This window comes from Balearica regulorum, chromosome Z, assembly GCF_011004875.1.
Source record: "Balearica regulorum gibbericeps isolate bBalReg1 chromosome Z, bBalReg1.pri, whole genome shotgun sequence".
Classification (NCBI taxonomy): Eukaryota; Metazoa; Chordata; class Aves; order Gruiformes; family Gruidae; genus Balearica; species Balearica regulorum.
This window is the reverse complement of record NC_046220.1, coordinates 73,282,257-73,301,943: the sequence shown is the minus strand read 5'-3', so window position 1 is coordinate 73,301,943 and position 19,687 is coordinate 73,282,257. Positions and strand designations below refer to the sequence as shown.

General features: G+C 37.1%; 1 protein-coding gene across 6 annotated transcripts in view; it reads left to right on the top strand.

Moving 5' to 3' along the window:
• The first annotated feature begins 8 nt into the window (after positions 1-8).
• The window catches only part of NIPBL (NIPBL cohesin loading factor), a 166,781-nt gene continuing 147,102 nt past the window's right edge, over positions 9-19,687 (top strand). For all 6 annotated transcript variants that reach the window (XM_075740677.1, XM_075740680.1, XM_075740679.1 and 3 more), the window contains exon 1: positions 9-819. The gene's annotated coding sequence lies outside the window, so the exon portion shown is untranslated. The remainder of the gene's footprint in view (positions 820-19,687) is intronic.

The window sequence follows — 19,687 nt, the reverse complement described above, 5'->3', positions numbered from 1 at the left end:
CAGCCGAAGGGGTGGGGAAGGGGAGAGACAGCCACGCAGCGGAGACTCAGCTGTGCCCGCCGCCGCCAGGCGAGGCCAGGCGCGGCGAGGCGAGGCGGAGGGAGCCGCTCCAGCTGCGGCAGCGCTGGGAGGGGAGCGGCGCGGGGCCGAGCAGCGCAGTGTCGGCAGCGGAAGCGGCGCTGGTTGAGCGAGGGAGCGAGCGGGCGAGGAGGAGGCAGTGGAGGGAAGGGGGAGGCTGTTGGTGTTTGGCGCCGGTGGAGGGAGTCATTCCTGCAGCTGCACTTCCGGTCGGCATTTTGTTCTGAGAGGGAGCGAGAGAGACACACACAGGATCCTTCCCCCTCCTCCTCTCCCCCCCTACCCCCCCCCGCTCGGTACCGACTCACCGTGCCCAGGCTGCCCCCTCCCCCGCCCTCCCGCACTCGCACACACAGAGGGAGCGGCGGCGGCCCTTTGGCAGCGCTGCCCCCTCGGCCACCCCCTACTCCCCTCGCTGCTCGGAGTGTGTCTCGGAACCGGTTCGGCGCGGCCCGGCCCGGCCCGGCCCGTGTTGATGTTGTGAAGCAGGCTCAGGGGGAAAGGATTTGTCTCGGCCGCTCACCCCCCGGCTCTACATGTTCGCTGCACTGAGGAGGAGACGGAAGAGGAGCCAGCCCCCCTCCCGGCCCGGATTATTGTTGTTATATTATCTCCCCTCCTCCTCCTGCTCCGCGGCGGCGGCGGCGGCCCAGCGGCGGCGGCTCCTCTGAGGAGGGAGGGGGGCGGATTTCTCTCCCCCTCTCTCGGATTCTCGTTGGATTCAGACGCCGATTTGCTCAGGTAATCCCCCCTCCTTGTCTCCCCTTCCCTTCCCTGCCCTCTCCAGCAGCGGGCCGGGCCTCCCAGCCCAAGCGGCCCAGCACTGCCGGGAGCAGAGGGGATTAGCTGTTATCCGGGGTAGAGGGGAATAAGTGGCAACCGGAGGTGTTTATTTCGCAGCCCCCCTTCCTGCTCGCTCGGGTTTGGCCGAGGAGATTCGTTCCTCCCGGGCTGCCGGGAGGCCCAGGCCCGGTGGAGAGCGCAGGCCCGCCGGCCAGCGCCTTTACTCCAGCTCGGGGATTAGAAAGGCGAAGCGGCTTCTCAGTGACAGGCCTCAACCCGGAGAGGAGCAGGAGGAGGAGGAAACAATACAATTAGCCGCAAATGTGCACCGATCCTTTGCCATATTTACAACTTCACCAGGGCAAGGAAGGAAGGTCCCAGCGCAGACAGCCCTCTGAAGTGGGGAGGGAGTAAGTGGAGGAATAGGGGAAGAGAGACAATGTAAATACCCAGGAACAAAAATACAAGCTCTCTTCGATGTTACCTTCTCCTTCTAACCAACTGCGTTCTGAACATTCAAAAGTTCGAATGCATGTGGATTTATAACGTGCAGAGGTTTAATCTTTAAATAATACAGCGATTGATTAGTCTGTTAATCACTTAGTATATTTATAGCATAAAACTAGCCCTTGTGGGATGATTGACACAACACGGACACCTGCAGACCCAGGAAATACAAATAGGCAAGCATATTGTATCCACATAATCTCAGCGTCTGTATGCTGTATACATTACAGGAATGTGTACTAAATTCAGAAGAAATACTATTTTGTGCTTCTAACAAACAGAAAACGGGAGAGGGATCGTGTGTAAAGTGCTGCGTTTGTGACATTTAAGGGACCAAGGTGAAGATGAGATCTTACCCAAAGTACTTGAGAATCAAACGTAAATTTAATTAAGTGAAAAGTGAGGAATTGTTAAAAAGTGTCATCCTTTCTTGTCAGGCCATATCACTTTGAGATCCTGAGGTTGTTATTGGCTGTTTGTGTCCATGATGTTTGAATATGTAATTAGGTGTCATTTTAACAGGTCAAATGTGTTTTGTAAATGACTGTTGATTAAGTGTCAGGTCTTCATAAATAAATGGTAGCTAATTTACAGTAAAGTAACTCTCAGACTTTGGTGGAGTTGAGAGCATTACTAGAAATTGAGGTAGATTTAAAACAGACACATTGTGAACTAATAAAAATAGTCCCACAGAAATTGCATAATTGAAGGAATTTTAAGATACAAAGTTTCATCTTTCATACACAAAGGAAATTTGTAAATGGCAAATAATTATCAACATTACATAATTTGTATATTTTTCAGCAGTTTTTTAGTTGTTCAGGCAGATCTGTTGTAATAGTAAGTGGTTAATGTATCAAATAGAGTAACTTTCTGGTGTATTGTGTTTATTGTGTTTAGAGTCTTGTGATAAAATTGTGCTAATGTGCCTCCGAGTGCCCTGATACATGTTTAAAAGGGTGAAGTTAATATAGCTGTCACGTAGAAGGCGTGTTTTTAATGCTGTAAATCCGTGTAGTAGTCAGTAGCGTGTCCGTGATTTGTATTGGTCAGGGAGCAGTTTGAATTTTAAAAAGCCTGAAGATCCTGCTGAGCCCCAATCCCGGCCTCCCTCCCTCCCACTAATCTCCCATTCCTGTCTTTGTGCTGCCTGGTCCTGTTAGACACTGTTTGCAACAGGGCCTCGGGCCTACGTGCGTGGAGAGGAACCATTTACACTTCGAAAAAAGCAGCTTTTTGTTTTTAAACTTTGTGAATTGCAGAGGGAGCCACTAGTTGTCTCAAACTGTCCCTATCTCAGTGTGTAGCACCAGACTTGCTGTTTTCTTTTGGTCCATAGCATGCGTAGAGGCCGAGTTTAACTCTGCTTTACAGGAAAGAAAGGACTGTGCAGAAGTAGTTGTAGTTCTTGGGTAGTTTTCATCATCAGGAAGCGACATTAACTCTAGCGATTCTTTCATGTCTGTTTCAAATAGCTCTCATTTTAACAAAAATGGGTTTGTTAAGCTAACAGCAGTGAAGTTCTCTGACTTAGTTTTCGTTTAAGGAGGCTTGCTTTAAATATACCAGATATGAGTAGGAAATGAGCTACTGTACTTATGTAGTTCCTGTCAAGTTTATCTTGTCAAGGTTGTGTTTACGGTGCCTTTTTTTTTTTTTTTTAAAGTCAGAAAGCATGCACTTTTCTGGTATGAAAAATAGGCGTATTTGTAGATGGAAGTTTAAGATGCTGTCTATTTGTGATTTTCTAATGAGTTTTTTGGTTTTGTTCTGAGCTGTATGTGATTAATCCTGAATTAGTTACTTTATTGCACTTTATGAGTTGTAAAGTTCCGTGTGTCAGAAAAATACATACAGCACACAGAAATATTTAATGTGGAAGTGTTTATAGGATGACCTGTTGTTCGTTTAGATTGTATTTTTTAGCACATTTAAAAAGCAGGACTTTTTCCATAATGTTAGGAGTTTGTACCGATCCACTGTTTATCACAACAGCTAGCTGCTTAAGGAGGATGTAGTTATTTTATTAACGTTATAGAAATACAAAATTAATTATTCTCAAGATGTTGTTTGTAACAATTATGTTAACTGAAAGAAGAAAATACTTTCTTGTTATCTTTTATTTCCTACTTTTGATTACCTTGTACATTTTGAATTTGTTTCCTGTGTACAAGTTTTTTTCCTTTTTTTTCCCCCTCTCAACTTCTTAAATGTTTACCTGAAGGTATTCCAACAAAAAAATCTTTCCCGGGAGCTTTTTGCTGTCTTTTAAAGCTGTTTTTAAAAATAAAGACATAGGGACAGGCATACCAGTAAAATAATGTATTTTTTACATTTGAAATGTTTAAATTTTGATTTAGGAGAAACAGAACAGGATCAGAGAAGCAAAATTATATCACTAAAACCCTTTGGAAATCTCTGTGCTTCCTAAGACTAAAGATATCCCTGTGCAACCTTATGACATGTTTGAGACTCTATGTATGTTAATGTTCCTATGACTCTTCTGCAGAATCAAGGCAATAGATAGTAATTTTCTTGGGATAGAATCACTTTGTTGTTGTTGTTGTTCTGTTTGTATGATGATTAAGGTAATGTAGCCTTAATCTTAAATGTTTCAGGTATACATTCCTTTACAATATAAATAAACTGTAGTTTGAAGGATAGTAGATGAAAAATAGCCAAAGTGTGAATTGATATGAGCCAAGGATTAGTATAACAAGGTTCCTACTGCAAATTTCTGTATGTTCAGTAGCAAATGTGTATTATATTACAAAGTGTTAAAATCATGACATTGAATTTTTATTAACATTTCATAAATATTGCACAAGAAATGTAAAGTTAGTGGATAATTGCTGTAACTAGAAAGAAAAAATATACTTCTATTCTGAATATCTAGACGTAGGGAAGAAATTAAGTTTTCAAATTCAGACATTTATACTTTCTAGAAATTATTCTAGAGGAGTGTATAATCATGAATGTGTGGACACTTTAATGGCAATAATGGCATACTTAAGTGGAAAAATATGAGTAGTGATAGCTTTAGAATTTGATGTCTGGTAGGTATGAGGAGGGTCATCAAGTGTTAGGGTAGCTATTTAATGTCACAAAATACATCGCTAGAAATATTTAACATTAGAAAAAATTGGCCATTTCAATATGATACTGCTTCTTTTCAGTCTTGCTTTTCATATGCCTTTATTGGAAGTAGTACAGCTTAGGTTAGCTTCTGATTTTTGAATCATCAGCAATAACAGTTCCACAGAGATACCTACAAGGAAATGCTTGAAATTGGTGATAACTGTGTATTATTGATAATAAACCTGTACAATAATGATCCTTTTTAATAATAAAAAGGAACTCCTTTTGAAATTACAAAATTTAAAGGCTTGTATTCTAAAAACCTTTAATATAATTAATCTATATTTGTGTTTTTATTTTCTTAGTGTTACAAGCATATTTCTTAATAGCTGATCCCGACCCCCAAAGTACGTGTGAGAGAAGTGCTTTATATTGACATCTGCTGCACGCCCAGAGTGAGGAAATTGTGTTTAAGGAGATGATGCAGGACCTATGATTTGTCTCACTTCCTGTACCTACTGTTCGCTATGGAAAATCTCACTAGCAAAAGGAAGGGGAGAAAGGATTTTGGCCCAAATTTATGTAGAAACTAAAATGAATGCCAGTCAAATACTGTACTTGAAGGTGACTACTTGGTTTACACAAATAACTTTAAAAAGACATAAACGTTGAAGACTGTTTTTCATGTTAAAGTCAGAAAAAAAAATCTAGAAAAGTTCATTTTTATGGCCTTTAGTATTTGCGTCAATTTTAAGTGGCCTTCTAATCAGAGATCTCAAAATTCTTTATATGGGTAGATATTTCAATTTTTCAGATTATTGCTGTGGTTTGATTTGAAGCACTTTGGTTTTCTTAGCAGTGTGTATGTGTAGACATGCAATGCCTTTTAGAGGAACAGTGTCAAAAAATGCTAGGCTGCAAAGAAAGGGACTCAATGAAATAGCAGATTAAGATTACAGAAGCAAACATGATCTAGCACCCTTGTCCACACACTGGGCCTTTTACCACATTATTGTATTCCCTCTTACCCTCACAGCCCCAGTTCAGTGCCTCATACAGTGCATTGGAAATGCCAGCCAACTGGTATTCTGTTATAACCTAGTTTATATATTTGTTTTTCTTTGTCATCCAGTGTGCAGCCTGCCACCTTATTACCTGCTCTATACATCCAAATCTTTCATGAATGCTGAAGTATTCATCTGTTATTTTGTAGGAGTTATCTCAAAATAAATATCTGTGCTTCATAAACATTAGAGAACTTTTTTTTTTGCACATCTGTAAAATATTATTTCCATTTTACAGATGGAAGACTGAAACTGAGTCAAAATAGTGAGTTTTAAAAGTGCTTATAAATCTTGTGTTATTTGACATGCTTTATTCTTCAGGTTTTTAGAGTTACTTTACAGCACTTAATAAGTTCATAACATTGTTTTCTTTGACTTTATTTGTGGTTGTGAATGCTCTGCATTTCAACATATCAGGCTTGTTGTCCCGTGTGCTGGATCCCCAAGAAGTATAGTATGGGTTTTCACTGATGGCCTTAAACAGCCATTAAGTTTCAACTGTCTTGATCATGCCAACAGCTGGGAAAGAATAGATTTCCTGTCCTGAAAAAGTAAAAAGAGTCACCCTCCATAATATGAAGAAACCAAAATCTCTTAAAGTTTATCAGAAAGAACAGCGACAACTACTAGATAATAATCCAAATCCCGAATGTAATTAAATGCAATATTGGAGAAAGATTCAAAATGTTACTTTGTTAACTTCCAGCAGGAGCTAGCAACCCTGGAGAGTATCCTAACCATTGGTTATTGGCTCTTAGTGATAAAACTCTGCCTCTCAAACTGATAATTGTTGCAGCTCGTGTAAACTGATTGAACAGAAACCTCTGCAGTCTAGTGGTCAGCCCATTTCATTGAGATGTCAGTCTGTAGGCTAGCTGCTGTGTGTCTCTGTTAGGAAAGCAAGACTGTTCTGAGGTGTAGTAAGTGCGTTCCTAGCCAGAACATTGCATTGCTTTTGGGATGTAGGAAGTCCAAGTCCAAGTGCCTAATCCGTAGTCGGCAGAGAAGCTCTTGAGCTTTTTTCTGCCCATATAGCTTTTTATGTCATATGCTCCAGGCATGTCCCAGAAGTTATGAGTGTATTATGGAACAGGTAGAATAAGTAGTCCTCAGTCTTTTTCTTCTTTCTATCTCAACTTGAGATGGAGGTTTTCTGTGAAAATAAATTGGTTTTGAGTGGTAGTGGGGTTTTTATTGTGTTGATTTTTAGGGCTTTTTTGGTTTGTGGTTTTTTTTTTTTTTTTTAAAGAAGAATTGATTTTTATAAATGGCAGCTTCCAGCAAAAGATCTCTTGGATGGGAAATGGGTTTTAATCAGTTGGATTTATTAACTACGTTTTATTCAAATTCCATATTAAAAAAGTGTAATGTCCCACAGCAGGCACTTCCTTTTAGTCTGTAACTCTGATTTATTTTGTGATGTCTATGTCATGTGCCATATATGAGGCAGAGATCCTTGTGAATAAGAAAAAACAGTGTATGATCATTTAATGAATATCATAATGCACAAGGGACTAAATTGTATGTGTAAGCAACCATAATTCTGACATTTCTAAATACTTTAATGCTTCATTTTATAGTACTAACCTTTTTTTCTCTTTTTTAATACAATTTATCAAGCTCCTTGAATGTAAGCACATGTCTGTGATAGTGCAACCCCTGTCTCTCATGTTTGAGCTAACAATCCTCTGTTGACCAGGTACTCAGAAAAGATGAGGTTACAAACACTTTGTTTCTGAAATTTTGTTTTCTGGTCTTAGGATTTAATAGAGACTGTCCCCCTTTCTTGCATGTTATTTTCCATGAGAGCAAGAACTCATGGGGAGTGCTTTGTGGAGATTTAAAGCAAGTTTAACTTTTTTTTTTTTTCCTTCCCTGAAGGGAAAGTTAAAAATCTGCCTGATGATTTCTTTGTTAAATTTCTAGTTCAAACTAAGGAGCTATGATTGCTTTTTTCCTATGTGGATGCTAGGTTTTCTTTTTTTTTTTTAAATAATGGGAAATGGATTTTCTTCTAGTAGCATGCTCAGTGATGATTGGTTCTTCTTGGCAGTTTCCTTAAAAACTCATGTTGAGGCATAACCTATAGCATAGAAAAACGTCAGTGTATCCTGTTAGAATTTGGCAGTTACAAGGAATTGAAACATTGCTTAACAGTTACTAGTTGACTTTACAAGGCATGTTGCTCCCTGCTTTTTTTTATATAGGTAGGACTGGTAGAGACTCCTGTCAGTTTCCTGGCACTTACTATTTAAAGGCACTGATTGTACTTCTGACTTTGCTAAACCTCAGTCATTTGGACCAAAATCTTCCATGCTGGGTGGTTGCCTTTATTGACTGATTCTTTTAATAAAGCTTAAAGCCAAAATAGTTCACTGGCTCCTAAGGGTCATGCTAGAGAAAAAAAGTTTGAAAATGATTTCTGACCTTTTCTTCAAGTAATTGGAACACTCCCGTTCTTTGGGAAAAGAATTTAAAATTTGAGTGGAGATGACTTTTTGCATTAGGTATATGCATTTTGTTGCCATTCAAAAACCTGTCAAAAAATTGGGCAAGTTACTGGTGTCTGAAAAATTAGCTGACTTCTCTGATTTTAGGCATTAATGTTGAAAAATTTTGTATGCACAACAGGACTTTCCTAATAAGTACAGTTCTAAGCAGTGAGATGTGGTACAGACTCTTAGTTTTCTGGTGTCCATTCCCAGCTTATCCACAGCGCTGATTTGTTTGAATGTGGAAAAGACAAGACTGAGGTTGCAGGTGGCTGGAAGGCTGGAGGAGAAGAGTGGTGGAATGGAACCCAACTTTTACATAGAATGGGGAGGGAATGGGATTTTGAAGGATAGGAACTGGGAGGAGGGAAGGAGCTTGAGGTTCCTAAGGAAGTAATGACTGAACTGTGAGGAGTGGAGAAGGGAGCTGGTGGGGCAGATACAAATGTCCTTAGTAAAGATACAGGAAGAGCTGTGAAATAGCCTTAGCAAAAAGCCAAGACAGAAGGGTGCTTTGGAATTGGGTGTACTGTCAAGGGAAGCAGTTCAGGGATGGGAATGGGTGGGAAGTATGTACTGAGAGAGGCCAGAGAGGGGAAGAATAACAAATTGCCTGAGAAGCCAGAAGTACAAAACAAGGATTGGCTGAGCAAAGAAGCATTATTTCACACACAGGAATTCATTGTTTGAATTGTCTTGCTTTGTTTTGTTGAGTTTTTTTTTTTTTTAAACTGAGGAAATCACATAGTGTTAAAAAAAAAAAAAACAAAACCAAAATTCAGAAAAGTGGAGTACTCCTTGTAAGAGCAACCGATAGGGGATACTGTAGTTCACATTACCTGTGTAGTCTTCATTTGGCATATTTGTGAATGCATTGTGGTAGTCTTCAAGTCTGTCATCACTTTTTTCTTTTTTTTTCTTACAACAGGATGCCTATTTCAGGGACTGTGAGGAATGAATGTAGTGTCCTTAATGGAGTTGCTGGGGTTTGTTTTGTTTTGTTTGTTTGTTTTTTAAACATAACAGGTTATATTCATGTCTCCTAGGATTGGCCTTAGATGTTGTTGATTCTGCCGTGGGGAAAGGGATAGACTCTTGAGATTGCTTCCAGTACTGTCTTTTTTGATTAAGTATTTTGATATCTCTTTGGTGTTCAATGTGTAGTCCTTTGCCTTAATCACTTGACATCATTAAGCCTTGCTCCAGAGATAGAATTCTTGATTTCCTCATGGGTTTTTCTGTGACTTGTATTGTAATATTGGAATGCTTCACAAATACTTTTTTAAAATGTTTTTGAGAAGAGTGTGTAATCATGCAAGTTGGGAACTGAGATGCAGAAGTTGGTCTTTATAACTTTGGAAGTCTAACTGGAACAACTATAGGACCTGACTTTTAAATTAACTTGAATTTTTTGGTATCATAATGTGTGTGATAATATTAGAACAGATTTTGTTAATTTTGGTTACAAATATGACTAATCAGTGCTTCTTCAAATCAGTCTTTGGAGCATGCAGGAATAAAAGAACACAGAAATATTTACCATTAGTAACAGAAATAGAATGAGTTTCCCAAGAGTGGCATTTTTCTGTTTCCTGCTATCTGATCTGCAGCCTCTTTCCTTTCATACTTCTCTTTCATTTTCACTTGAAGTTGGAGAGTCATGTATACAGCAGACCTTACAGCCTTATGAATAGCCTCTGATTCATTTCCAGAACAGATCCCTCCTGTAAGCTGAACGAAGATTGGGCCCGCGGATGGGAGGGGAATGTTACACAATTATATAATCCAAAGACTGTGTCAGAATTCTTGCGTGTGAGGGGCACCTACTAACTGTTGATTGACTTTGCAAATGTGATCTTTCAGCCTGGGGGTATGGGATTTCCTGGTAGAAGTCTAGAAAGCTTTGAGTTGATACACAGAAAAAGTAATATTTGTGTGTTCTGTGTCGAGTGTTCTGTTTTAGAGGGGTTTTTTTGAAGTCAGATCTTCAACATTTTTAATTACATGAATTTTAACATACAGAAATGCATTTAGTTTAATAGCTTTGTAAGCATTGCCTTGTAAAACAGCTGTCACAGTGCAGTAAGTAAATTTTTTAATCTTGATTTCTACATCATAAAAAGGAATTGGAGTGAGATAAAAAAGGGACTTTGTCGTTGTGATGCTGCTGTTGAATAGGACAGGCCTTGAGTGTCAATTGAAAGTTTGAGATGTGTGAGCACGCAAAATAGAACTTAGTCAATAGAAAACATTGGAGAGATTTTTACCTCCTGAGAGTTTAAATCAATTTATTTTGATAATCATATTCTCTCTTTCAGGCTTTTTTTCCTGTTCTAATTAATTTTCCTTGCACTGTGATGTAGTACTCCTTCAACAAGAGGAGAAGGGAATACTCGCTATCCCATAAAATCTTAGAGCAGGTCAAAGACTCTAACAGATAGCGAGTGACAAATTCATGTTCGAACCTCCTGCTACTGAGGAGGATTTTAGAATCTGTGTGTCTGATATCCTAAGTGCTCTTCCTCTGTCCTGCGGAGATTTTGAGTGAAGAGTTGGAAGCAGTGGCTAGTACACAGTGTGAAGTAATCAGTTTTGTGTGTTAGGCATGTTCAAAGCATGTGTATGACTGGACTTCCCTACTCTGAAGGTCTTGCCCAGGCTTAGGTGTAAAACGTGTTGAGCTGCTTAGTTCTGCAAAAATAGTGTCAATTCTAACATACACTGAAGCAAAGCTGTAAGTGAACTTCTCTGGTGATAATTTAGGTGACTAATGGCTTAGAGAGTTGTAGGAACACACTCTGCACTCTAGGGTCACTATTACAAAAGATTATTCAGAGTTATGGCTCTGGATATTTACTCACTGGACCAATTCCCTCTGGTTCTATCTAGCATGATGTAAAGTTTAGTCATGTTACTTACAGAAATAGATAATTTATTTTTACCATGGAAAAATATCATTAAAATATTTGAGGAATTGCAATAAAAAATGTTATGGCTTAAAAACTGTTTTGTCTGCAATTCTCTAAATATCATTACATGAACAAGCCATCATAATATTGGAAGGTAAACATTCTCAGTTTTCACATCATGCTGTAATCTTAACCTGCAACCTGGAGAAAGAATAATGAAAGCTACTTGCTTAATTTAGAACCATGTTAAATGATTATATTGAATTAGTAGATTTCAGAATACAAATTCTCTCTTTTTCTGTAAACTTTTGTGTTTATTCCTGACAAATCCTTTTTCTAGGCTTAAAGTAGACATATGATGTGATGGGATTAAGCAAATTCTTAATCACATCTTGATAAATAGTTAGCCAGTGAAGTCTTACAAAAAGCTCTGTAGATGGACTTCTGAGGATTCAACATAATTTAAGTCGTGATAATTTGAAGTTATTGCATGCTTAGCTACAGTGAATGTTCAATTGCATGTATGTAGCCTGTGGCAATTGCACATAACGTGATTTATTTTAACCCTGTTTCATTGCTGGCTAAGCAATGGTTGAATTAGTTTGCATTTTTCATTGGCTAAGTGTATATGCACAATTATTGAAAGTCAGCTGATGCACAGTAACTTGAGAGTCTGGGATAATCAGTGTGACTGACACTTCATGTAACCTTATGTGAATTTTGGGAGAGAACAGTATTTGTCTGAAACAACACTGTTGAAGGTCTCCTTCCTGCACCTAATTACTGATACAGGTGTAAATTTGAACAAATATTTTGGAAAGGACATCAGAAATGACAGAAATATGTCATTGTTAAATACACTAATTTTGAAATCCTATTAGAAGATACCATAAAGCTTGTTATAGATATAAGCAGATAACTATTTTAAACAAGAACAGAAAAACATCATCAATTTTGTGATGATGAAGCTTACATGCTTATGCTATTTTGTAATGAAACAAAAAAAAAATAGAAGATAGATGTATTTTAGTTTTAAAGGTGATCTTATAAAAATACATATAGAAATAGCATATTAACAAAACCATTAAATTTGCAGGACTTAGAGGTTTTATTAGTAAAATGACAATCACCTTGATAGAAAGAATTCATTTTAGTTTCATGTGCATGATTATGATGAATAAATATTCTGTAAATCAAGTTACTTACAGGTTCATTAATGGGGTTGTGTGTCAAATAATGCTTTAAAATTATACTTCTGTGAATGGATTGCATTCAGTGGATTTACACAGGTATAATTACTTGAAAGTGATAGATATCAACATAGTTGTTTCCTGAAATAAGTTAGAATTTCTGTTGGACTTTAAATAGCTTAGTCCCTAAACATTAGAGTATTCAAATACAGTAAAATATTTATTCACTGAATTGAATTATTGTAGTAGTAAATAGTCTTGGTGCACACAAGACTAAGAAGCAATTTTGTTTTTCTTTAAATAATATATAATGATTTAGTAGATTAGATTTACACCACTAAGACCAACAGTAACTTTAATGATTCAGTCGTAGTTACTTAGTATTGTTTTGTGGTTAATTTGAGTTTTGTCATAATCATTAAGCTTTTTTATGAATCACTGTATTTGTATTTTGGGGGAAGGATTGGGGATGGGTTGTGTCCTGGAGTGTTAATTGTTAAGATGTAGTTGTAAGGCTCCCACATGTGATTTCTTTGCAATAGCTTTCTGAACTCTGAACATCGTTTAATAAATTCAACACTCATGTACCTTACTAACACACTCATCAGTGGTATGTTAATGTAGATATTAATTAGGTTCAGATAATGTCAGAGATTTTTTTTTTATAATCACCTGTGTAAAAGGCTTATATATATGATTGAGTAATAACTCACATACTTGTCCACTGAAAAGCACGGAGTCATGTTTGAAAATTTGCCTTAAAATCTTTCAGAAATAAGAAATACCTACTTGACCGCTAGTGTCTTAGAAGATCTAGAAGAGGATGTTTGCTGTGAGTAAACAACAGGAATAATTAGCAGTGAGGGAAGCTCAAGTTCCTTGTAATATGAACCTGGAAAACACAAATGTAAATGAATATTGAATTATTATTATATGAGATAGCAGAATATTATATACAGATATACAGAATATTACTGTCAGTATAAATTTGTGTCTCAGATACAAATATTATCATGTGTGCCAAAGCATGCAGACAATAATATCAAACATGTGGCCTGGGAAGGCCACTTGTGGTTCTGCAAGCTCTAATTTATGGTCTCCCAAGGCAACTATTAAAGAGAAAAAAGGATTATGAATTGAGATGTGTCCCTGGATCATGGCCTGTGAGTTATTTTTTTGCAGAGGTGGACAGCCTGTTGCCACAGGAACAGATCTTTTCCTTTTGCTGCTACTTAGCTGCTCTTCTCTCAGTTGTACGTTTTATCACAGTAGTTGGTGGTAAGTTAGTGATTACACTACTATAAAACAGGACAGAAACTCAGTAGTTTAATGGCCTGGAAGAACAGCTAGCAACAGACAGTGTCCCTACCTGTATAGGTTCCTTGGCATGTGATGTAAAAAGGAAGGACTCAGAACTAGCTACTCCTTATTGCTACCTTAGTGTATATGTCAATCTTGATGCAAGTTTAAGATAGTTGAGGCCTGACCCATTTCAGTTGCTTATGATTTCTGTTCAAATGGTGTGTGAATGAAACTAGAAGGCTATCATGCTTCATTTTTAATGCTTCTGTATTGCCAGAATATTCCCATAAAGACATGTAGCCTCTGGGTCTCCTTTGTGCTAAAGTAATTTCCAGTTTGAAAAAAAGCAAATGGATTCTATTCCTTCTAAAATAGCAAAGTTGCAGAGAACTGAGAATCCTCTCCAAAATGAGCCTGTGACTTGTGATACAATGTTAGTGTTTCACACTAGAAAGATTGAGCTAGGTCTCTAAAAAGTGGGTGTTACCACCTGCATCTAGGGGAAGACTGCAAAGATGAGCTTTAGTTTTTCCCTCAAAGGTACCGCTCTACAAATATATATATTTATAGCAGTGCTGTGGTTTACATCTTACTTTGTACATACTTGTTTGCATTCATCAGTGAATTATGGTAGGCAAACAGCTATTACTGTATTTTTCTCGTAACAGGGTGACCTGAAATACTTGACACACTTATTTTAGGATATTTTTAAATGTTTAGGTTTTAAGTAGTTAAAAGACATAGTGATGACAATCCAGTTTCATTGGGATTTTTATGTTTTTTCAACATAGGTAAAACTCTTTGTGATACTTCAAATATAACTTACCTGCATTTTAAAATCCATCCCCTTTCTAGAACAAAAGAATACTTCATTGCAAATTGTTGCAGTTCAACAGGTTATGAAAATAAAGTGCTCAGCATGCAATTGTATGAATTCTGTTAAAAATTAAGCATGACTGAGTAATCTAGTCTTTGGTTTATTTATTAATTTGATTTATCTGCATGGTCAGTTGTGGTTGTTCAGGTATCTGTAGCATACGGGCCACAGTTCACTTTTGCATTAGCAACAGCCAGTATAATAGTGCTGCCTGAATTCTGGTAGTAGAAAGCTTTGAGAAATTGAGGGCTATAATTAGCTCTCCCTTCCATGGTAGTGGGTTTTTTAAGAAAAGAAGATGGTAGTCATTTGGAGTGAAGTGCTTGGAGAATGAAGTACATAGAAGATAAGCAGAACATCTCTGGGTTGGATACAGGCATGGATGGAAGAATTCAGTGTGGATTTTCTTGGCATGATTCTGTGAGGACTAATCTAACCTTCATGGAGCAGTTCTTGGGCCTTCTCCATATGCCCATAACATAGCCAAGCTTGGCAGTTCGATCAGTACCTTGGAACCATGTCCCTGGCCAAAGACATGCTTCTCTTTTAACGTATCAGTTTAGAATTTAGAGATGTATTTATAGGATGCATGTGGATTTTTATTTAATCAATAAAACAATATCTGCAACTCATAGAAATGCATTTTCCCATTTGTGAACTTTAATTTTTGCTGTTTCAGTTATTGATTGATGACCAACTTTCTCATATTGGAAGGTGTGACATATAAATAATGCAAAAACATTTGTCATATATTTATGAGTAAAGAAGTAGTAGCAGTGCATTTATCCTCTCTGAGATTTTAGCAGTCACTTCTTTGAAGAATAATTTTAAGACCACTTTTTTCTTTTACTATGTAGTTTTTTTGCCACGTTTTTTATTTGTCAAACTCATTATCTCCTTGCTTTTATAAGTGAGAGCTTGTATGTGTGACATAATTAGAATATACTTTCTGGAACGGCCACATGAATGCTTCAGTAACTAAAGTTGGAAACAGGCTTAACTAAACCAAAACAAGCTGCTTTTATACTGAGACTTAGATTTCTGCATTTCTTTGATGTTAGTTTAAATATCCTACTTTTTCAAAAAGTGTAATCCTTTTTCATTAATAAAGGCTTGCTCATCTCTCCCCCTTCCCACCCTCCCCCCCAATTTTGAAACTGGCTGTTTAATCACTAACTCTCGTAAGCCATCGAAGAAGCCACATAATGAAAGACTGCTCTGGGGGTGGTGGTGGGGAATAAAAATCTTTCTTGTCCTGTTTTACTTTGAAACATTGACCAAAGAGGTTGGCTGAGTGGAGGCTGTCTTTCTCTGGTTTGTGCATTGTAACAGATTAGCAAATGAGAGCTTTGCTTGTGTGTGATGTGAACAAGATGGAAAGGCATTTCTCACCTTGCAAAATATGGACAGGTGTATTTTGGCTTGGGTGAGTTGGGTAGGTTTGCAGGAGAAATTTTGATTTCTGTTTTTTTTCTGAGGGAGCGTGTTTGTTTCATTTCATCATTTGTTTTACAGTATTGCAGTGTTTGATTTAAAGTATTTATAAATGATTTAGGAACACTGACTTTCAAAGTATGTTACTAAAATAGATCCTGATAAATGTTTTGGCTGATTGGAAGATGTTAACAACTTACAAACTCCAGTATAATAGAACAGATAACTCTGTATGAGTTTCTTTTTTTTTCCTCAATATGCTTTATTTCCTTGGCTTTTGGGGAAGTATGGATTAGCATATATGAATATATTGTCTTGTTTGCTTACTTGTATTTACTTTTCGCAATAATGTGAACTAGTATGAACTTTGTATGTTATGTTGTACAGTTTTCGATTACACTCTACTCCAAAGCAAAATAAAAACAATGTATGGCATCTCTGATCAAATTTCTTGAAAAGGTCTATCAGTAAAAATATGTAGATTGACATTTGAAAACAACATAGTGACATTTGTGTGGAAAAAGATCAAATTGAAGTTTACTAAACCTGCAATTAGAATGTAACTGAAGTGTTTTATTTTAGAAATATTATGATGGTATAAAGCTGAAAAACCTTAGTTGTCTTATTTTAAAATAAAGTATTTAAATGGAAGCATTTTCTAAGCTACGTCCACTTTGACAAATGACACTTTTCAGTGAAACATTCTAATTTAAAGAATTCTCATTCAGTTTAGTGAACAGCTGTCTGGGAGAGAGAATCTGCATAAATAATTTCTATCTATTAATGGTGAGGGAAGTGGGACTTTCACCAGTGTCTCTCCCCTGTATATTATTTATAGGGGTCTTATATGCAGGTAATGTAATCAGAAGAATATTCTTAAACTTCTGGCTATCAAATTATTTCTGGTTTTGTACACGTATATGATAGTACCTGTAAGATCTCTTCCAGATCTTGCATGTGCTGCTTGCTTTTCCTGTTATTTTCTAGATCCTATCACTTTAGAGAGCCTTAGACAGCTTTGATCTCATGGATTATTTTCAATTTTGCTGAATAGGCAGGTTTACTAAGAAGTTTCAGGAGATGGCTATGAGGTTCAGTTGTCGTGGTGCTAATGTGGATTTTTTTTAATATTCCTTTAGCAAACAAAAATTCTCTGTTTACCAGATGTGAATTTAGAAAATACAAGAGAGCGTTAAGGTGTCTGTAGTTCAGTTTGTCACCTCTCATCCATAACCCTATCTACTGTGCTCTTTTTGTCAGGTTCATATGACAGGACAGTGGTCACATGGTTGTACAACTTCCCATCTTCAAGACTGCTACATCTAAATTTCCTTAAGCTTAATAAAATACCGTATGTGCAGTGATTATATCAAGGCCATCTAGGGAAATTATGGTAGTCAATGAAGTATAACTTTATAGCTGAATTTTCTAATTTCTTGTACTATGAAATTGGCAGTGTAGTTATACAAGTTTGACAGTCTAGTACTTGGGGAGTGTAACGACCATTAATACAAGCTTTTGTGGATAATGTGAAATTTAGTATCTCTTTTCAGAAGGGTATGGGAGCTTGTTAGGAGTGACCATGTTTAGTCAGTGCACACCCTATCCTAAGTTATTGCATAGTTACTTTGTTTAGTCAGTTTGTTTACCTGAACAGTAATACTTTCTCCACAATGTGTAGAATGGGAGTTTTGAAAGTTATTAAAATTAAACTAGTTTGTTCAGAACTGTTGAGTTGTGAGAAATAGCTGATATACTGGGCCACGATCTTAGGACTTTCTAGAACTGGAAAAGTAAGGAAAATGCTTTTATTAAAAATTAGTGAATAAAACCTCTCTATCAAGTTTTATTTACTTTTTTGAGGTAAGAACCCTCCTTAACACTGCAGTTTAATTTACACCTGTGAAAAGGACAGTATCTAAAAAGTAGATTAAAAATCTGTGATAGTGCTGTTGCATGCAATCATTACATACTGACTGAAGAGTCCATTTTGGATTATGTATTCCCCCCTTCCCTTCTTTTGTGTTTGAGCTGGAAAATGCAGGGGTTTGTGTTTGTTTGTTTTAAATCTTGTTACCAAATAGATTGTCATATGCCAGAGTTTAACAGAGAAAAACACTAATGGAATCTGAAATCCTCTAACAGTTTTTAGTTTTACAGTGTTTCTTCTTTTAAACCTAATTTTGATTGTGCTCATCCAGCCATGCCTGTAACTACAGCTTTAATTTTTGCCTAAACTAAGATAGTTGTTAATTTAGGTGCTGTTACTGGGGAAGTGTTACTGGTCAGAAATTTTTATGATGGACTTGATAGCATTAATCCTGCTTGTATTATATATAGACACACACTCAGACAGATAACACAAAGAGAACTGACAAATGTATAATTTGAAAAACAATTTGATTACCTTGCAGAAAAAAAACCCCAACTGGCAGGCAGTTGAGCTGTGACTCTTAAAAAAAAAAAAAAAAAGTCCCTTCTGATTCCTAAAAAAATAGCCTTTCAGAATATTTTATTATTTCAGTATGATGTCAGTTGCCCTTCAGTCTGTTTTCTGAAACTATGGAGGACATGTCTCAGAACGTTGGAAATGACTTTTTTTTTCTTGTAAGGATTTGTCTGTCCCACTGAATGTATTAAACCACTGAGATAGTATGAGACCAGACTTTAATATTAGCAGTAATCACTGTAGTTCAAGTTACCTGTGTAGCATGATTGCTTAGCTTTTCAAGTTCCTAGCTTAAAGAGCAAGTGGGTAAAACATGGTAGGATGATGTAGAAGATGGTATTATTATAAAACTTTGCAACTTTTAAAGGTGCAAACTCTGCACCTTATCAGCAGAGAACATTTCTGCACCCTTTGTCTAGTCAGGTATCATACACAGCTTACACAGCTTGTGCCTTATGACTCTTGAAATATGATGACTGATACTAAATTGCCAAGAAATGCCTTTTTCACCTACTGCTTGAGAGACCTTGGTTGCTTTGTGTTTCTAAATTAAGCACTAGAATTACAATGCACTGTTTTTGGGATAAATAAACTGATATTTTTAAAGAATGTGTCCTTACAGTCCATTGGTTAAGCTTTGCCTTAACGATGTATTTTAAATTTAATTTTGAATTTGCCATTTGCTTAGTAGGTTTCACTGAATTCCTGTGTACCTTTATACCTTAGGCAAATTATACTTTGCACTCCAAAACAGTTGGTGGTACTTGATTGAGGCTGTCTCAAAGATTCTCTCAGTTTCTACAGCCAAAGACTGACTTGTGTTGCTAGCTCATAATTTCTCAGAAGCACCAGGTGCTGAAGCATGCAGGCTGAAACTGGTAAAAGTGAGGGAAATTTTTCTTACCTGACCTAGGCAATGGAATTGCTTTTCAGAGGGGTTAAAACCACCAAAAAAAAGTGTTATAAGGTTAAGAATTACCTGAAAAAAATTAATGAAAAGCTTTAGGATAAGAAGGATGTTTTCCTTTGTGTTGGGAATTGCCTAATGTGGGATCTATTCTTAATTGAACTCTGTTGCTAATGGAGCTGGATCTGATTGTGAATAGTAGAAAAATTGACATGGCCTATGATTCTCACTGTTCAGGAAAGAAAAGAGTAGAGAAAAACATTGCACCTGAAAATGTCATAGTTAAAAATTCAAAGTGCATTCAGTAACAGCAGAATACTGGAAGCAATTCTTAAAGCTGTGTTCTCCCAAGCCAATTTTTTTTTGCTTCTCCGATTGCTACTATCCTTGTTTTTTAAATCCTCTTCAATTTTACTTCTGCAAAGATCTACATGTTACCAAGGAATTGCAGAAACCATTCACTTGCACAGGTATTGCAAAACTTCAGTGACCTAAGCGAGTTTCTACAGGGTCAGTTAATACCTCAGCACATCCCATACAGAACACTGAAGTATACTTCCCCCATCATATGAAAGTGATGAAATACCAGTAGTACACTGGTTGCCCTTTTTTTCTTT